This window comes from Rana temporaria, chromosome 5 (assembly GCF_905171775.1).
Source record: "Rana temporaria chromosome 5, aRanTem1.1, whole genome shotgun sequence".
In the NCBI taxonomy this organism is placed as follows: Eukaryota; Metazoa; Chordata; class Amphibia; order Anura; family Ranidae; genus Rana; species Rana temporaria.
Window position 1 is genome coordinate 306281491 of NC_053493.1, and position 19139 is coordinate 306300629.

The 19139-nt window shown below is 43.8% G+C and overlaps 1 long non-coding RNA gene across 1 annotated transcript; it reads left to right on the top strand.

The window, feature by feature from the left end:
• Positions 1-1576: 1576 nt before the first annotated feature.
• LOC120939655 lies at positions 1577-2560 on the top strand. The gene is made up of 4 exons (XR_005749338.1): positions 1577-1647; positions 1762-1883; positions 2041-2196; positions 2419-2560. It is a non-coding gene; the product is annotated as an uncharacterized LOC120939655 (long non-coding RNA).
• Positions 2561-19139: the final 16579 nt, after the last annotated feature.

Genomic DNA, 19139 nt, shown 5'->3' on the forward strand with positions numbered 1-19139 from the left:
ACCGAGACGATTGAATGGCGGCCGCGCATGCGCAGTAGCAACGAATCGTCTCCACCATGGCGATACACTAAATCGCCATCTTGGATGTGGGAAACCAACCTGGCAAACTGAAAACAGACTGCCAGTGCAGGTCCAACAACTCCAGATGCACCGACCCAGAAAGAAGCGGGGCAGGATACTGAGGGAAGGGACAAACAACTAGATTGGAAAAAATCCTAAATGGTTGATGCTCTTCAAGGGGCGAGATGACTGACCTCGGTACCCACAACAAACCGGGGTGGCACAGAGTGAAAAAGGTCACCCCGGCCGTCAGCACCAAGTGGCAAGGGCACCACAGAGAGAAAGGGATCACCCTGGCGGACTTACCGATCGTGGTCCGTAAACCGGGTGCGCCCCTCGTGCCCATATAGCATGGAAAGGCTAGAAGGGATGGGGCCCAAAAGGGATGCATGCTTGGTGGAACAAAATTTGTATAGGAGTAAGAAGTTGTATATAGTGTTGAGCAGAATACGCCATATTCGATTTCGCGATATATCACGAATATATAGCCGAATATTCGAGAAATATTCGCTAAATTCGAATATTCGTGATATTTTATCGAAATGAAATGATTGCGAAATTTCGCTATTGCGAATGCGAACATAATTGCGAAATTTCGGTAGGAGCACTCTGATTGGCTCAGAATATTCGTGATATTGTATCGAAATTTCGCAAAATGCGAATGCGATATTTATTGCGGAATTTCGACAAATGCTGTAGGAGCACTCTGATTGGCTCAGAATATTCGTGATATTTTATCGAAATTTTGCAAAATGCGAATGCGATATTTATTGCGGAATTTCGACAAATGCTGTAGGAGCACTCTGATTGGCTCAGAATATTCGTGATATTTTATCGAAATTTCGCAAAATGCGAATGCAATATTTATTGCGGAATTTCGACAAATGCTGTAGGAGCACTCTGATTGGCTCAGAATATTCGTGATATTTTATCGAAATTTCGCAAAATGCGAATGCGATATTTATTGCGGAATTTAGACAAATGCTGTAGGAGCACTCTGATTGGCTCTGATGCAGAAGAAGGGCAAAGAAAATAATCGCGCGATATTCCTATTGCCGAATAATCGCATTGCGATTTTTCGGCAATATAAAATGATCGCTTCAGCTACTCGTTCCAAGGTCTCTAATCATACCAGCAATGCTTTTAGACGTCGATGGAGATCTCTAGGATGTGATCTGTTCTAAAAATAAAATTGAAAAAATTTGAATATTCGGAATAGCGAATATTCACCGCGAAATTCGAAATATATCGCGAATACTCGAATATGCCATATTCGAGCCGAATATTCGCAATACGAATATTCGTGAGCAACACTAGTTGTATATATGTGTTAAGTAACACAGCAGTGATGTACCCAATCAGCACAAAAAATGTTGGATCGCAAAAATTAACATCCAATAGAGGAGAAAAGTGCCCTGTCACTGGGCACTCCTTGATTCAGGCCCACCCCCAGCAGTTTTGCATCACAGCTGGGGGGTATTTAAAGGTAAATTCCCTTTGCCTCTGTTATGGCTCTGAAATGTCAGAGCCCCAGGCTGTCTTTGCCTTATTATTTCCCTGGCATTTGATTCCAACCTCTTCAAACAGGTTTGTCTCTTTTTGTCTTCTCCTACAGCTTTTTTGATATCTCAACAATATTGCATTGGGTGTTCATTTTGACACCACTATTGATTTTTTTTTTTTTCATATGTTTTTTACCAGCAACCAGTTCTGTCAGAGGTTTCTCTCCAACTGATTAGTGCACATTGGTTTGTTTAACCCTTGTTGTGCTGGACACAATTTTGTTAGTCCCTCTTTGGATCCGATCCAACTGCCTACCCAAGGTAATTATATATATATTTATATATATACATTTTTTTATACAAATAAAAACATTTTGTTTACTATTTTCAGTTCTACCGCTTGAGATTTTCCCCCTAGAATTTCTTTTGGGGGTGCATTCTCCTAGTACTCATCACTGTACACCTTTTTTTACTATAGCACTGTGAATACCATACTTGGATTGACTGGTTGGTGCGGCTCCGTTTTGGGATGCATGCTAGATTCGGTACAAACACTGTGGAATTTCTTTTCACAGTTTGATTTAATGGCACACAGCGGATTTTAATGCGATTGGATGTTTTCGGACCTGGATAGGTAAGTTTGCTCACGGTCCTTTTCACTGTACAACCCGTGTATGTGACCTCTGTATTCTCATGAACTATTCATATTACAAATGTTTGTCCCCTAAATACTATTTATACATAAATATATACCATTTTGTATTGTAACAGCAGCGGTCTGTTTTTCAGACTGTTGCTGGTTGTGGCAATATTTACAATGCCTTATTTGTGTTATTCTTTTTTCTTTATTTTATAGCTTGTTGCACTGCCCTTGATGAAGCTCAATGAGCGAAACATGTCGGGCTTCTTCCAACAGGTTCTTTTGCTACTGTTATAGTCGCCAATATCATCTATGAGACCATCCATGTCTTGTTTTGTATTTTGTATTTAAAAATGTAATATGTATGTTTGAATAAATTATTACTATTATATTCATTTCATTGTTTTGGATTGAATTTTCCACTACCAACACCGTTAAAATCCCAGGGTTTGTCACCCGCTTCCGTATTTCTTTTTTTCTGTTTATATCGGGATGTGGTGTTATTGATTTGAGTATCTGTGCCTCATTTACATATTTATATACTGTAAATGTGAAGACAGCAGATATGCATGTAAAACCTATGTAGGGAGATTTGGTTCATCACTGTGTATCATCTGAGGCTGTTCACTTCACTGGATGTATGGAGGGTTTACATCCACTTTAAGTGTTTCTTTCCGTAAAGACTTGTTTACACTGTGGTGACTGGCATTTTTCTGCACAGGATAAACAGTAGTCACTGCAAGGGCAAAAAGAAAACAATTGTTTTCTATGTACCCAGTTCATGCCAAAATGCTGATGTGATGTGCAGTGTGGTGCAGTGTGGTGCAGTGCAGAAAAATGCATGCATTTTTTTTGTAGCCTGGTGAATGGGTGTGCCTGTAATGATACTACAGTACAATGCACCATGCCGCTGTGTAGAGACTATAGTGACAGTTCAAATAAAGATAAAAATAAAAAAGTACACTGGAACTCACACGCTCCGCCCCATGTCGGACCTTGACAGCTGTTCATGTGCTGCATTTGTCTGTGTAGGCTAGTGTGAGCAAGCACTTGCTGATTCAAGATTTCATGAGTTTTGATTTTGAAAGCATGACTCAGACAGTACTAAAGCCAGACAGTCAGAAAACAATTATTTTTAGAGAGGATTTCAATGCCAGCCTGAATATTGCTTTCAGTACATGCTTAAAAATAAGTTCTAGGTTGTGTTCAAGCATAACAGTCATGAGAAAAGTATTATGTTTTTCTGTTTTACTGCGCATGCTCCCGTCGCAAATTTCCCGACGTGCTTTGCACGAAGTTACGACGCACCGACGTTTTGTGAATCGCGACGGGTAAAAAAGACTTGCGCCGGGAAAAAAAAATATTTAAAAAAAATTTGAAAGCGACGCGGGAAAGACAGGTATACTTTTACATGGTGTACTAAGTTTACACTTTGTAAAAGCAGCCCTATCTTTGCGACGGCAAACTAACACTTGCGGCAACGTAACGACGGGAAAACATTTCGTGGATCGCCCTAACTGCTAATTTGCATACCCGACGCTGGTTTACGACGCAAAATCCCCCCAGCGGCGGACGCGGTACTGCATCCTAAGATCCGACAGTGTAAAACTATTACACCTGTCGGATCTTAGGGATATCTATGCGCAGTCGCATAGATAGAAACAGGGATACGACGGCGTATCAGCAGATACGCCGTCGTATCCCTTTTGTGAATCTGGCCCAGAGATTCCCCAGTCCTTTTCTCTGCAGCCTCAGCTGCACTGCACAATGAATGAATGGGAAGTGCTGTGTGCTGAGAGTTTTCCTGTTCATTCACAAACTGAAGCATAGTAAGCATCGTTTTCTATGCTTCAGTTAAGAATAAATACAGGGGCAATATGTACACATCACTTACTCTGTTTATTCAGGAAATTAAGGGGCCAGTAAATGAAATATTTACTGGCCTCTTCCCCTGCTCTCCATCCTGAAACATAAACCGCAGCAGCTGGCGGAAGAGGAGGGAAGCTGGTAACACTGCGGGGGGGGGGGGGAGGCAAGGGGCAGGGGGAATCTGCAATGCAAGGGGTGATTATGGTGTGCCCAGGCACATACGTCACACCCTGTGCGCACGCCTATGGCCTGTAACAGTACAGGAAATATTGCTGCAGCCTAGCAAAGGCTGTAGGACTTTGCTGAACCTAGCACAATGTCCTATAATACTCCCTGAAAAAGTTTTCTTTTCATTCCTTACCCAGCACACACACACACTTTTCTGAATGGCTTCATTCAAAATTTGTCCTGCTGTGTCCTGTTGTGCTACCTCTTTGCATAGCAAATATACAGTATATCCCTTATATATATATATATATATATATTTTTTGCATTTCTTTCAAACTGAACTTCAAGCAAATGGCTAAATACTAAGATGAAATGCATTTAACATGGCTGTTTTACTTATCAAAGGTTTTTTTCCCTGCCCATCCACTGCAGACATTTACATATGCCAACTGTGCTCCATCAATTTCAGCCTTTGTGCCCATAATATGCAGCCACTGTGCCCGCCCGCTATCTGCCCAGCACTTACCCTATCGTGGTGGCATGTCAGGTAGCTGGTCAGGCGGTGAGCTGTGGGCAGTAGCACGGCGATGGATGCTGTGTCCTCCGACTCCTTCGTGCGTGTCTTCTTCCTGTATTCCTTGGCGCCAATAGGATCGCCCCTGCCTTCAGCCAATCAGGTGCCCGGTATTACAGCCGAGTCTCCTGATTGGCTGAGAGGTGGTTCTGTGTTAGCAAAGCAAATATTAATTTGCTTTGCTAACACACCTGGGTGCACTGCGAGCACAATGGTTTGCGCTCGCAGTGCACCTATTTTGATGCCTATTAGAGCCTATGGCTCTAATCAGGTGCTTCAAAAACACCCCCCCCCACCGCTGTAATTCAGGCGCCTAGTGCACGAAAAAGGGCTGGACGCCTGAATAGTGGGTGGGTACAGTGGCAATGCATGAATAGTACACAGAGGGGGTGGCTGGAGAGAGGGGGGTTGGCGCCCAAGCGACCCTAATGGACGCACCGCCACTGGACCATACTTCCAACAGTTGCATTTATAAAAAAATAGCAATTATTAATAAATATATTGTTGCAAAAATGCAAATGTTTTGTACTAATCTATCTAAAATTCAGTTTTAAGATTTAATTTAAGACAGTTTAGCACTGTAATTTTCAGTAATGCGTCTTCTTTTTTTGATTAAGTGTACATTTCTCAGGAAAGCTTTCAAGAGAGACTGATGGTGAGTGGCAGGAGACATTCTTCTTGTCTCTGGCAGTCAATGAAACCATAGTCTGGAGCAGAATAGTGCAATGTTCTAAGCAAAGGTCAAGGAACTAATATACAATGCAGTTATCTTTCAAAAGCAGCTGGCAATTTGTTATGCCCATTTGTTTGAAAAAAACGAATGAAAAAATATATTCACTTTATAATCCAGCCTTAAAAGGTTCAGAATGGTTGCAGCACATAATAGGAACCCAGCAGATGACTAAAATGATGATTTCTCTTTCACGCTCATATGTGGGACTCCAGTTCCTGCTTATGCCCTGATTTGGACTAAACATCTCATAATAAATTGCTGAATGTAAATTATTATAGATTTAGGAACTACGGCAGGGAGATCTCGCTCAGCCCACCACGCTCCACCTACAGTTTATCCAAAATATTACTTGTGAGTAAACCAACCTTTTAAAAATGACATAGAATACTATATATTTATATATACAGGGCTCAAAATTTCAAGTCATGAGCTACTAGCCAGGGCTTAAAGTTACTCGCCACTATTTTCCCCACCAAACCCCTCCCCTGCCTTGCTGCTAAGTCCGCCCCTAAACACGCCCTCGCAAATTATCTCATGAAATTACACTGTTAAATGTTTTATGCAGAATTAGGGTACAAAAACAAATATTAACAACAACAACTTTAACAATATTAACATGAAGCATATTTCATTGATTTGACTGTGATAAATAAAATAAGGACAAAAAATGATTGGCTACTAAAGGTACTGTACCCCAGTACAGTGAAAAAAAAGAAAAAAAAAAAAAAAAAGGCACCTGGAATGCATCCGGAAACGCATAAAAAATGAGAATGCAGAAATGCATTTGGAATGGCTTTGGAGGTCACATGTGAGGACTTAAATCAAGCTGCCTCCTCCTAAAAAAAAAAAGCATCAGCATGAAAAATGAATAACAAATGCACAATGTCGCACTACAAAAATGTGCTGGTTCCCAATAGAATACATGCATTCCCATTTTGACAGAGCGCATGGGAATATGAAAAAAGTAGCGCAAGCACAACTTTCTCAAATTGTGTTGCACCAAATCGCATTGCTACTGCGGTTACCATACGGCCTGCAACTGATGCGTTTTGGGTGCCACTGCCATTACATATGGTTCTGCGCGCATCTTCCAAGGGCAGTGCATTAACTTGTGGTACAGGAAACCAGCATGAAATGCGATTTTGCCGCAACACATTCTAGTGGCCCAACACAATTTAGCAAGCTGCACAGTGTCACAAATAGAAAGAGAGGGGGAGTTCACTGACAAAAATACACTTTCTGCTCCATCATCAGACTTGGTGTAAAGTTTGCCATTGACATGAGAGGTTGGAGTGCAGAGGAAGAAATCCCTGACCTGGAACACGCCTGCAAACACAGCTCTGAATGAGGACATGCCACATAACTGACCTCTAAGGACTCCACCACTCGCACAGGAAGCCGCTAACATTTCCTGTCATGTCACTGATAAGGTTTGAATGAATGAATGGTAGCTCTGGAGGCACCGTAGAGCGGAGGTCAATCTAATGCCTTGTACAGACGAGCATACATGTATGATGAAACCGGTCCACCGGACCGTTTTCACCGTACATGTCTGCCCGGGGATTTCTGTATGGTGGCTGTACTCACCATCATACAGAAATCCGCGCGTAAACAATACGCGAGGCGTGGCGACGTGTGTCCCCAATGCAGCCATGTGTCCCCAGTGCAGCCATGTGTCCCCAGTGCAGCCACGTGTCCCCAATGCAGCCACATGTCCCCAGTGAAGCCACGTGTCCCCAGTGCAGCCACGTGTCCCCAGTGCAGCCACGTGTCCCCAGTGCAGCCACGTGTCCCCAGTGCAGCCACGTGTCCCCAGTGCAGCCACGTGTCCCCAGTGCAGCTTGTGTCCCCAGTGCAGCCATGTGTCCCCAGTGCAGCCATGCGTTCCCAATGGAGTCATGTGTCCCCAAAGGAGCCATGGGTCCCCAATGCAGCCATGTGTCCCCAGTGCAGCCATGTGTCCCCATTGCAGCCATGCATCCCCAGTGCAGCCATGTGTCCCCAGTGCAGCCATGTGTCCCCAATGCAGCAAAATGTCCCCAGTGGAGTCTGTGTCCCCAGTGGAGCCTGTGTCCCCATTGCAGACTGTGTCCTCATTGCAGCCTGTGTCCCCAGTGCAGCCTACCTGTGCTGGGTAAGAGAGAGGAGCCGTAGCCGCCACCTGGTTGTTCAAAGCGCAGGGAACATAACAGCTTTCAATTCAATTACTGTGTTCCCCCCGCGAGCCGTCATATACAGCCCCTCCCCCTTGTCCAGGAAACTTTGATAGACAGATCACCCGTCCAATACTGGGATGGGTGATCTGTCCATCAAAGTGCCCGAACAAGGGCGAGGGGCTGTATATGACGGCTCGTGGCGGGGAACACAGCTACTAAATTTAAAGCTGTTATGTTCCCCACGCTCTGAACAACCAGGTGGTGGCGGCGGCGACAGCGACAGCACCGCGGCAACTCTCCTCTCCTCTCTCTTCAACTATATTCACTCCTTGCTCGCCCCCCTGCTCCCAGGCAGCCCACACTCGCCAGCCCTCAAAATTTACTTGCAAAATGCGAGCAGGCAAGTGTCAATTTTGAGGGCTGTATATAGTGACAAGTTTTGTAGCTCATTGGTAGTGAAAAACAGTAAGCTTTCTCTGCGTCAAACGTACATTTCAGGGCTTTTCTGTCCACCTATATTTTAAAGAAAGCAAAAGTTCACACATAAATATCTTTCCACACAGGGGGTTCTCACCATTGATCCTCGTTCTGTCTATCTCCTTAAACCATTCTTTTATCCCTGGCGCCTCCTTCAGTTTCCAGTGTTTCGGTATTAGTGCTTTTGCTGTATTCAACAAAAATGGGGTAAGTGACACTCTGTACTTCCAGGCCCTTCCATTGCATGAAATAGAAATTTCCATGGATCTAGTTCTATCTCCTTCCCTTCTATCTGCTTAATTAGATCCAGTATTTTCACCCAAAACGTTTGGATCACGCTACATTGCCACCAAATATGGGCATGGGTTCCTTCCTCCCCACATTCCCTCCAACACAAAGGTGAAATATCATGGTTCATTTTATGCATTTTAGAGGGGACATAATACCACTTAGTTTATAATGTATTTATTTTTTCCTTGTGTCCCTTGAGGTAGAATATACATAGTCCATAACCTTCTTCCTCAACATCTCTGGCACTACTTGGTTCAATTCTATCTCCCATCTTTCTAGGGGACTCATTAACCCATCCTCCAAAGGGGTTATCAGCAGCCTATATATTTTGGAGATCGTCCCTTTACAAGTTATTCCCCCCTGGTCTACTAATCTATCCCATGGATTTAACCTTTCGGCAGAACGGAGGGGTTTTGGAAGGGACTCAATAAAATGTTGGAGCTGCCTATATCTCCAACTATCCCACGATGTTACTTCATATTTTCCTCGTAGTTCTCCCAGTGAGCATAGCGTATTGATTTTTAGAACATCTTTTAATCTCAATCTGTCCGAATGGGTCCATTTTAGATAAAAAAAATTATCTTTCCCTGGGGGGAAGTAATTATTTCCCGTCAGGGACATCAATGGGCTATTATATTGCCCTATCATGCCTTTAGTTACCTTGTCCCACATTCTTAATGTTTCTGTTGTAATTGGTGCTAAAGCCCTGGGGAGATCTCTGTACTTTTTTGGTATCCAGATAGTCTGACCTAGAGCCGTTTTACTCATACTATCTTCTAGTGATACCCATTTCTTATGTGTTACATTATGGACCCAATCTATAACTCTCTTTATAACTGCTGCTTCGTAGTATTTCTGAAAATCTGGGAGAAACACCCCCCCATTGTCTCTGGGTCTACTCATTACTTTATAAGAGACCCGGCTTCCTCTTCCATTCCATATAAACTTCTGTATTAAAGTTCTCATAGTTCTAAAATACGCCCCTGGAATACAGATTGGGAGGCTCTGGAAAATATACAGGGCTTTCGGAAGGGTCATCATTTTAATTACATTTATCTTTCCTGACCATGACAATCTGTGTACTTGGTATGCTTTCAGATCATGTTTAATTTTATTCAAAAGAGGTATATAGTTATCCTGGTATAAATCTGCAGTTACCGATGAGAGGAATACTCCTAAGTACTTCAGTCCCCTCTCTCTCCAAACAAAGGGAAAGAGGGCTCTGAGTTCTATTTTCTCCTTTAAGGGGGTACCAATGTTTAATATCTCTGTTTTTTCCATATTGATTTTAAAATTCGAGACCCTTCCGTATTCCTCCATTTCTTCCATAATCTCGGGAAGTGATTGCCTAGGGCTTGCTATAAATAACATGATATCATCTGCATACGCAGATATCTTGTGTTCCTGCCCATAAGAGACATAAGGGGGTTCTAAGGATAATACAAACAGTAAGGGAGAGAGTGGGCATCCCTGCCATGTCCCATTGTAGAGCCTAAATGCCTCTGATAGTGTTCCATTGACCTGCATTTGAGCCGTGGGGTAAGAGTAAAGGACCTCTATCCACCTCAGCATTCGTGGTCCCAGGCTGAATTTATACAGTGTCTGCATCATATATTCCCAGTCAACTCTATCAAAGGCCTTTTCGGCATCTACTGATAAAAAAATAGGAGGTTTCCTTCTCTTTTTTACGTTGTGTACTAGTAAGATCGTCCTTAATATATTATCCCTTGTTTTCCTTCCAGGGACAAAGCCTGCCTGGTCCCTATCTATACAGTCTGGCATGTATAGCTTCAATCTTTCGGCCCAAATCCTTGCGTATATTTTTATATCTTCATTAATTAAGGAAATTGGCCTAAAGCTGGAGCATAATGTTGGGTCATTCCCTTCCTTTGACAATATTGTTATATGAGCCCCCAAAGCTTCCTTACATATCTCCTCACCCACAAATGTACACAGGGTAACACTCCTCAATACTTAAGCGAGAAAATAAAACCCTACGTCACCAAGCACGTGCTCCGGTCAACTAACCAAAACCTTCTCCAAATCCCTAAGTCCCGCTACAAATCTAGGGGAGAACGTAGATTTGCAGTCCAAGGACCCTGGCTTTGGAATGCTCTACCCACGACCATCCGCTTGGAAGAAAACCATTGGGTTTTTAGGAAAAAACTAAAGACCCACCTCTTCTGAAGGATAAAGACAACGCTGGATGCAAGTGCCTTGAGGCGATTAAGTTCGCATTTGTTGCGCTATACAAGTTACTCACTCACTCACTCACTCACTCATCTTCATTCCTCCCCCAATAGAATTCATATAAAGATAAAAATAAGGCGTCGGTATTCCCAGAATTGTTTTAAAGATGTATATCCATCTGGACCCGGACTTTTCCCGCTCTCAGGGCCAGATTTTCGTAGATCCGCGTATCTTTGCGCGGGCGTAACGTATACCGATTTAGGTTACGCCTCCGCAACTTAGACGGGCAAGTGCTGTATTCCCAAAACACTTGCTCCGTAAGTTACGGCGGTGTAGCGTAAATCGGCCGGCGTAAGCCCGCCTAATTCAAATTTGGAACAGGGGGGCGTGTGTTATGTAAAATAACCATGACCCAACGTGATTGACGTTTTTCACGAACGGCACATGCGCCGTCCGTGGAAATCTCCCAGTGTGCATTGCTCCTAATACAGATTCTGCCTGTGAAGGATTTAGCAGCTGAGAGCTGCAGGATAAGAAGCCAAGCTGGCAGAGGTACAACGTTTTGTGCACGAGTACTGGGACCGGACTGTGTGTTTGATGGTCAGGAGGACCGAGCTGCAGGGCTGATTAAGAGCTAAAGCTGAATCCCATGTTTTTGGCCACACAATATGGCGCCAGTCAGCTAAACGCTGAGGCTCCCGCGCTCTGAGCCCATCCCCGAGCGAAATGAGTGATATCATGACCCGGACCTGATGAGCCTGATAAGTGAGGGAGCGCGAGTAAGCATAACATTCTGAAAGCCTGTAACCAGAATTTAATGACCTGCTATTCCTGCTGTTCCTGGAGTTGGCGTGGATCCGATACCGATATCTCTATCTGCCCATCCACCACAAACCATAAGCTTCAATGCGCACAGCCTGATACTTGTAAGCGGCTCTGGCTTAGTGTGCTCCGCCGGCGGCTGTGGTTCAGGACGCGTGCGGTGTGGAGGAGCAGAGTGGTGGGACCTGGTAGAGCCGTGTGGGGGTCTTGGAGACCTGATCTGCCTGAGATACCTGCAAGCGGCTTGAGCCAAGTTTGTTCCAAGGGTGGGGTTCAGGACACAGTGCCGCACGGAGGAGCAGTGTGAGATCATCTGGCTAAACTGGTCGGGAGCTCAGAGATCTGATCTGTCCGATCGGAAGATTTTTTCAATTGGCGCCTAGTGAGAGAGGCGGAGAGGCAGTGGCACTGAGCGGGACAGTGAACGGAGCCAGAGAAGAAGGAAGATCCACAGAGGGAAAAAGCTGATACTTCCTCTATCTTACCTGCACTCCCCTGCACCATATACCTCCAGTCTGGAGGAACCCAGGAATCCTTGGTCGAGGATACATAGGAGACCGCACTTGGTTTGAGAGCGTTTTGAAAGACAAGCAACATTTAAAAAAAAATTGGACTTGAAATACAAGCGATGTCTTGATATCAGCGTCATGTCACAACTGGGTATAAAAGAGAAGGAGGCATCTCTAATTGTAGCGATATGGTTACATTTAATGAAGGTACAACATATTGCTACACTTAGATGCGCCTCTCTTCTCTTTTATACTCTGTAGCTCCTGCTGGATTTTGCTTCTAATCCCCTTGTGGAGGCTTTCATTTGTGGTTGGACATTTTATGGTTACACAACCTATCACATTGCTATAATCTTTTTATATGGATTATAAACTAAAGGACCTATGAATAAATGATTGTGGAATGAATCATTTAAGTTTCCATTATTTCTTATGGGGAAATTGGCTTTGATATACAAGTGCTTTGGAAGTATGTTTCTGGAACTAATTCAGCCTCTGTCTCCTGCTCCTGTTCATTCATTTTCAGTGCAGCTGAGGCTGCAGAGAAAGGGACTGACGAATCTGTGTCCTCTTCCCTTTCCCTGTCTCAAAGGGGAGATATCAGGGGTCCCACCAAAAAACAAAAACAAAAAAACACTGACACCGTCCCCCCCCCCCCCCCCCTCAAAAAAAGTAAAGCTTTCCAAAAAAAAATAACAGAAACATATACAATTGTAAAATAATTATTAAAAAAATGAAATTGCAAATAAAAAAAAAATACTGACACATGTGCCACTGTCACATGACATAAAAAAAGTATTGGTAATCGGTATCGGCCAGTACTTGAAAAAAGTAAAGGTACTTGTACTTGGTCTTAAAAAAGTGGTATCGGTGCAACCCTAACAGCAAGAAAGCAAAAGGTTTGACTATACATATTTTAAGTAGTGTTGTGATTTTGTTTGCATATTAGTTATTTAACAGTCCATACAAGTTAGCAGGCATATACCATATACCCTATATATGTTTACAGTGGCCCAGATTCAAGTAGAATCGCGCAATATTTGCGTGGGCAAAGAGCAAATTTTTTTCTCTGCGCCCACGCAAATATTGCGCTTTGCCCGCGATTCACGGAGCAGTTGCTCCGTAAATTGCGCGGGCAATATGCTAAGCAGCCGGGCGCAAGGCTGCCTAATGTAAATGATCCCGCCGGGGGCGGGAATCATTTAAATTAGGCGCGCTCCCGCGCCGAGCGAACAGCGCATGCTCCGTCGGGAAACTTTCCCGACGTGCATTGCGGCAAATGACGTCGCAAGGACGTCATTTGCTTGTAAGTGAACGTGAATGGCGTCCAGCGCCATTCACGGTTCACTTACGTAAACGACGTTAAATTTGAACGTCGCGAGCGGGAGGCGCAGCTATACTTTAGCATTGGCTGCGCCTGCTATAGCAGGAGCAACCTTATGCTGAAGGCGTCGTACGGAAACTCCGTACCTTGCGTGAGAAGGGCCCGCGCAACTTTTGTGAATCGGTGGTAGTATGCAATTTGCATACTACACGCCGATCACAAAGGCCGCGCCCCCTAGCGGCCAACGCAAGAATGCAGCCTGGGATGTGAAGGCATAAGGAGGCTTATGTTTGTCACATCCTAGGCTGCATTCGGTGTAACGAGGTTCCTGAATCAGGAGCACTCGTTACACCGGAGCAAGTAAGCACTTGCGCCGCGCAACCTATGGTTGCGCGGGCGCAAGTGCTTCTTGAATCTGGGCCAGTATATTTTAGAAAAACACTATTTTATGGTATACAATATATGGTATATTTCTGCAATAGCTGCAGCCTTTAAATGAATCTCAAGAGAAGCAACATCATCTCGCTCACTAAAATAAAAGAAAAGCATTGAAGTGATAAATGAATTTAGTATCTCATGCCAAATGGAATATTTGCCAATAGGTTCCATTTTGCAGCTACAAAAAAAAGATGTATTATATCAGAAATAATAAAGTTTCCCAATTTGCATAATTGCTGGGAAGGTGCAGAATTAGCAGAATCCATTCCATACATAATCTAGACATTTCATGGTCATTGTATACTCTACAGTTTTGATTTTGCTAAGTATATGCATTATTTCCCCACCAATATTGACAGGTAAAGACTACAATTTCAAAGATTTAGTAACACTTTACAATTTCAATCTGTTTTACCTGCACATTGGGCACACATAAAAGTGAAGTAAAGAAAAAGAACACTTTTAAAAGATAATTTTTTTTTTTTCACATGTCAGATAGTGGATAAATAAAAAAAAAAACTGGTAAAAACATATAGGAAATTAATTAATGGATATAAGAAATAACATGAACATATTTAAAACAATCTTTTTTGCTTTATAAACAATAATTAGAAAACCGATACATATTATATGCCAGTAACCTGACTTGGATCTGTCAATGATCTGTGTATGGGGGTTCCCCAGAACAATTAGACAATTAGGCCCCCTGCACTCTAATTACATCTTCATACAAGTTACCTAAATGGTTGTAAAAGCTGTGCTTTGATGTTAACGTTGAATTCTAAGCAGAGATATATAAAAACATATTGATTAATATAGGGCTGTATTAATAAATACATCATTAAATGTGTAAATACCTGAATATGGATTAGTGTCAGCCTCCGTGCCATCTACTGTACAGTCTATACAGAAGATCCCATGGAGTGAGAAAGAGGAGCTGCACCCCCCCCCCCAAAAAAAAATTGAGCACTGATCTGCACCCCAGTACAAATCCCCGTCAATCCCCCCTCCCAGCACAAATCTCCCAAAATCAACCCTCCTAGACCAAACCCCCCCAAATTTCCCCTGCTAGAACATATCTTACCTCAATTATTCCCCAAACTACCCCTTCCAGCACAATCCAGTCCCCCCAATACCCCCAAGCAAAAATCCCTCCTTCCCCTAATCCAGGACAAACCCCCATTCCAAATCACCACTCTTCGCATATTCCCTGCTAGAACAAAACGTACTCCTGTCAAACACAAATTTCCCCTCTCATCACAAATCCCTCCAAATTTCCCCTCCTAAAGCAAATCTTACCCCTGTCTCTCCTCAAATTCCCCCTTCCAGTACAAAGCCACACTTTACCTTTTCCAGTACATAGTTTCCCCCATCTCACCACCTAGCACTAACCCTCTTGTTCTTGCACTGGAATAACACCAGATGTCAAAGCTGAGTGGTGATGTCGGAGGTGGGCGGGCCTGCCCTGCATCCATCCCATTGGATGACGTTTTGACAGCTGCTCCTGTCCCGCCCACCTCTGACATCACCACTCAGCTTTGAAAGCTGGTGTTCTCCCCCATGCATGCCTCCACTTTAGCCACCAGTTTTGACACTAGAGCGGCTGCTGTTAGAACAGCATCACATGCAATAGATGTTGAAGCTATCTGACTGTGCCTTTTTTGATGCCCATGGTGTTTCTTCCTGTACCCCAGATGTTATGCCCCGTACACACGATCACTTTTTGTCATGAAAAAAAATGACATTTTTCATCATGAAAAAAAACGACGTTGCCCACACACCATAGTTTTTGAAAAATGATGAACAAAGCGCGGTGACGTCCAACACGTACGACGGCACTCTAAAGGGCAAGTTCTATTCACCTTTTGACTGCTTTTAGCTGGTTACTTGTTATTAAAAGACGATTCGCGCTTTTTTGTCTGTTACAGCGTGATGAATGTGCTTACTCCATTATAAATGGTAGTTTTACCTGAACGAGCGCTCCCGTCTCATAACTTGCTTCTGGGCATGCGCGGGTTTAAAATGTTGTTTTAGCCCACACGCAATCATTTTTTACAACACAAAAAACAACATTTTCAAAAATGACATAAAAAATTGAAGCATGTTCAAAAAAAAATGTTGTCGTTTTTTCAGAAGACGGAAAACGATGTGAAGCCCACACACGGTCATTTTAAATGACGTTTTTAAAAATGTCATTTTATTTCATGACAAAAAGTGATCGTGTGTATGCGGCATAAGGGTACTTGTTTTTAATAAATTATGTTCTGTTTTAAATTCAGTTCTACTAGTTCCAGCACCCTTTTTTCCTTTTTTAGAATTGAGGAGGAGCCTAGGGAAACTGACATCTAACCCTTTTGACAGGCACCTGGCTAGCAGAGATGCCACTGCGCAGCTACAAGGCTATGGGATTGCTGCTTGGGGACATGCTGGCTATCAGATCAGGACTTTAGAGAATTTGTTAACCCGACCCCTAAAAGATGAGAGAGGGGGCAGGGCTTGCCTTGGACAGAGATGGCCACATGAGAACGGTGCTCCGGGCTCCACGGGGACAAACCGGCACATTGCAGCCCACACAGCGGCGATTGAGACACCCAGCCTGTGCGACCACCTCACGCTGACTCCCGCCGGCATGATGAAGAAGCAGAAGGGGCCCCAGAAGCCGCAGAAGCTGACGGCATACTTCACCCTGGAGCAGAGGCAAGATGGTGCGGGCGCGCCTGTGCCTTCAGCAGCCAGCATTCCTCATCTCCTGCAGAGGAAGGATAAACCTTCTAAACAATCATCTCCTGCTGGCAACAGACACTCTCCTGCGTCCTTCTCTGTATCTGGGAGCCCTGAAAAGGCCAGATTTAAGCTGGATGGCACAAATTCTTCCCACAAGGTGAGTGTGGGCCTTGGAAACTCCCAGACTCTATTGATCGCTTTCCCACTAGCAATCAACCAGTGCTAGAACCGCGCTTAAAGATATGCTGGTCTTTCTGAGGAGTTCCCTTCATAGTGACATGATGGCATGTGTTCATAAGTTTGGGAGTGAGTTGCAGGCTGTGTCAGCATTAGTAGACCATGTTGAGAATAGGATGGGAGAATTTGCCACCACAATCAATAGCCTTGTGGATGCCCATGACGCTAGAGATGAATAGATGGAGGCAGTCAAGGCTAAGATCGCAGACATAGAGGACCGTTCCAAGAGGAACAACCTCAAAATACGCGGAGTCCCCGAATCTGTCCAGCAATCAGATCTGCGCGAATATGTCACCAAGATATTCACCTCAATCCTGCCTGACCTCACTGAAATGGATATAACAATAGACAGGATCCATAGGCTACCCAAACCCTTCTACCTCCCAGACAAAATACCAAGAGACATTATCCTGCGCCTGCATTTCTTTCATGTGAAAGAACGCCTGATGTCCACGGTGCATAACAGGGATCTCCTTCCCTCACAATACAAGGATCTCCAGTTCTTCTCCAATTTGTCTCAATTAACGTTGCAGAAACGACAAAGTCTTAATACTATTTCTAAGGCACAACGCAACCGTAAGTTAGTTTACAAGTGGGGGTTTCCAACCAAACTTATTATCACCAATGATGGAAAAGAGCATATGGTGGACTCCCTGGCCAAATTCTTGGAGCTGCTCAAAACATGGAACATAATTCAAGACAATCCCCCCCGTGGACCTAACAACCGCAGCCCCGATCGCACTGAGAAAGACTGGAATGTGGTCAATTCCAAAAACGCCTGCACACAACGCTGAAGGGGCGGTGGGCTGATATTATCGTATGGTTTACTCTTGTTTGCCCCTGTTCTGGAGGCACCTTGTTGAGCTTGACTTTTACCCCCTCTGGTTAACTGCAGCCATGAGCTGTACTCAGGTTGCCAAGACCTGTATCGCCTTTCAATGGACTCTTTTTTTCTGTTTGTGTGTTTCTTTTTTTCCATTGTCTCCGTTTTTGCAGTTGGTCTCGCAGCTATTTTTCTATCCCCCAAAGGAAAACTGGATGGACACCCACCTGATCGTGTGATCATGGAAGAAGCTCTCCTTAACTCACCGGTATGGGCTATCAAGCCATCTGATGTAAATGTTACCTATGCATTTTTTTGCTTATTGGCACAGTCCCTTGTTCCAGGAAGACTATCACCTTCTTGACTATTAATGCCAAAGGACTCAATCATCCAGTAAAGAGGAAGTCATTATGGAACGAAGCGACTCGATTTAACTGTGATGTCTTGTGCACTCAGGAGACTCACTTCAATAGCCAAAAGGTGCCTAGTTGTGCTCACCCTAAATATCCACATGTTTTTAAAGCAAGTGCTCCTGCTAAAAAGCGGGGAGTAATGACCGCGATTAGGGACACCATTGCATTTAAACTGCATAGTGAAATTGCTGACCCTCAGGGTCGTTATCACATTCTTGTGTGCGATATCAACTCTACCACCTATACAGTGGCTAATATCTACGCACCTAATGAGCACCAAATTCACTTCTTAAATGTGTCAGAAAGGTGAAAAGAGGCTTTCTTCTACTATGCAGAGACTTCAATCTCCCTCCTGATCCCTTGATGGACTCCACATCCTGTTCACGTAGACACCATCACTCTCTACAGTCAACGCTGAACTCACAGGATCTCTATGATGCTTGGAGGTGCCTCCACAGCACCGAGAGGGACTATTCTTTCTTTTCAATGAGTCATGGTGTTTATACAAGATTAGATCTTTTTCTTACAGATAAATGGCTATTGCCTACAATTATTGATTCTAAGATTAATGATATTACATGGTTGGATCACGCCTCTGTGACGCTCTCGGTTGCTGATTCGCCAGGCGTGAATACTACATTCGTCAGACGTTCCAACCCGAGTTTGTTCCAGGCTGATCACTCCAAAAGTGCTTTGCAGAAAGAACTGATTTTTTTCTTGTAATGTCGGCTCTGTATCTGATCCTATGGTCTTGTGGAATGCCCATAAAGCGTTTATAAGAGGGGTTTTAATCAAAATGGGTGCGAGGGCCAAGAGGAAGAGGGGGCAGCGTATACAAGATCAAATTTCTGATATACATACTCTAGAAGCCCAAAATAAACAGACTGCATCTCCACTGGTCTCTACCCGATTAACACAACTCAGGAGTGAGCTCCGCTTAATTTTACTTGACAACTTTGAAAAATCCTCCAAACGCATTAAGGTGACATACTATGTAAGTGGCAACAAAGCCAGGAAGCTCTTAGCCAATTGGCTTAGGGGGCTGAGACATAAGACAAAACTTCCCTATGTCATCCATCCCTTTACCCAAGATAAATTATTCCACCCACAAACGATAGCTGACGCGTTCAGCTGCTACTACAGTTCCCTCTATAATTTAAAAGATGACCCATCCACGGTTCAACCTACA